We start from the raw sequence: 2,523 nt of genomic DNA on the forward strand, positions 1-2,523 counted from the left end.
CAATTGAATCTTAAATGAGTATGTTATCAAGCCTTTATCAAACTTCTTAACATGTTCAAAAGCTTTAAATGATATTGTTTATGATCATAAATGTCCTTTATCAATAGAGCATTTATAGAAGTTTTTAAACTTATTCAACTAATTAATTAAATGGTCATAAATAAACTCTAATTGAACCAAACCAAGAATAGCTTGTTGAGTGTATTAGTTCATTTGCAGCCCTACTAAGAGTGAGCGAATGATAACAATGTTGTGCGTAATTTGGGCTAGCACCCTAGAAAGATGACAAATTAGAATATTTTTTGGTGGCACTAACAACAAAAATAATAGACAAAGAAGCATAAATCCTCTAACAAAAAAGAGTTAAGAGAACTATTCTCAAGTGAATTGCTTTATGCGCACAGATATCTTAACTTGCTAGAATTATCAAATTTAGCTAAATGTAGAAGGGGAATTTATATGCATAGCACCAAATTCTTATGCATTTACTTATCTCACACTCATACTTTGATTTTTACACCCTAAGCACCTTTCCCTATGTATGAAAAGGTGTCAATAGTGTAATCCACCTTTTCATACATAGGTTAAGGAGTTCATGGTGTAAAAATTAAAATATGGGTGTGAGAAAAATAAATGCATAAGAATTGGACGCTATGTAAGTAAATTTCCGAATGTAGAAGTATGAGATTTGAAATTAAGTTTGTGTTTTGAAAGCAACATGATACATGTTGCTCTTATAATCATATAATGAATCAAGAATTTGCAATATAAGCGTTTTATTTTTAATTAAAATTTATTTTCAAACAATTAAAATATCTCACATAATTAAGAAAATATACTAAATTTTCTCTCAAATCTCATTTAAATGAAAGCCTTTATAATTGTTATAAACTTTCCTAAAACTTATCATCCCATAAAAAATAAAATTCAAATCGTCTTCACAAAAATGCACATATCTTCACCATCTAGTTCTAACAACTTGCACATTTACTGGTGCAAAAAAATGTAGCTAAATAAGTCAAAATTAGTTTTGCTAGCTATTTATATTTGCAACCTTATATTAGTGGTTCAGATAACATACACTTTAAAAAATACCAATTTTTTGGTATTGAAAAGGCTAATTTTCTTGTAGTGTTATAAAGATGAATTTTATAAAACCACCATTTAGGTCGGTGCTAATAGATGGATCTCAGCGTCGGGCCATAAAGTAATAATTAATATCTACATTAAACCTAACAAAATGAAATTTTAAAATGAATATTTGAAAAAATTAAGAAATGATTGAACAACTATTCGAGTGACATCAATTAAAGTTTAGCTTAATGAAAAGAAACCTCATGGTTTGATCATGTAAAAAGGTGGAAAATGTGCCCAACAAATGAGTAAATCATACTCATATCAAATGATTAAAAAAAAACAAATTAGTAAATCCAAATTTGAATAAATAGTTGTTGCTAGCATTGATTTGTGAAGAATAGATTGAACACATCAAGCTTCATTAAATGAGAATGAGTGAAAAATGAGGATCTCCAATATTTAGGATAAGGCTAATGATGATGATGACGTAGATTTAGATCAATCCACAAAAGAAACTAACAATTCTTTAATAGACAGCTGAAAAGCCTTAACAACCGAAGGTTAAAGCACTATGATAAAAGGCATTGACATGCACACCGCACGATTCTTATGGATTTACATATCTAACACCTAAACATTCATATTTACATGCATACGAACTAAATCTTTAATGTTACATAAACAAATGCAACCATCACTATCTTTTTAAAAGTATATACCTTTTAATGCATAAGTTTATGACACCAAGAAACTAAAAGAGTAAATATCAAACTTCGGGTGTTAGATGTATAAAATATATAAGAATTGTGTGGTATGCATGTAAATCTTACCAGAAGCAACTGAAAAAACCGCCGCATAAAAGATTGATTGGGCATGTGAAGAAGGCATTCCAGGATCCGACTTCAATGAAGAAGGCCTATCTTGGTTCAACAGCCGCTTTAGTACAGTTGATAACCACGCATTCAGCACCGATCCCATTGCAGCCCATAGAGCTTCAGCGTCATGCTTCCAAAGAATGACAAGACCAAAAAGAGCAGCCACAAGCCACTTGCTCTGGTAAATCACACAAAGTAAAGAGCCTAATTAGTCATTTTAGTCAGAATGAACAATATAATTAGACAACAAATTTTAGTTCCGCCTGATAATAAGGGGAAGTCTAGTTCAAAATTATTTTTATATTATGCATAGATCAATTTTCAGATTTAATTTTTATTTTTATTTTATTTTATTATGTTTTTTACTTGAAATAAAACATATTCAGTATATTATAACATGGTTAGTTTGTTTTTAAAAACATCAAAATAACGTTTAAATATTTTTAGTGTTTTAAAAACAAGCAAATTCATTTTTTGAAAGCAAAAAAATCAATCAACAAACATGCCTTCAAAATAAAAGCAAGTAAAAAAAAAAGGATCCCAAACAACCCAAATCTGACAAAAAAGCACG

The sequence above is a fragment of the Phalaenopsis equestris genome, unplaced genomic scaffold (genome assembly GCF_001263595.1).
Source record: "Phalaenopsis equestris unplaced genomic scaffold, ASM126359v1 Scaffold000469, whole genome shotgun sequence".
In the NCBI taxonomy this organism is placed as follows: domain Eukaryota; kingdom Viridiplantae; phylum Streptophyta; class Magnoliopsida; order Asparagales; family Orchidaceae; genus Phalaenopsis; species Phalaenopsis equestris.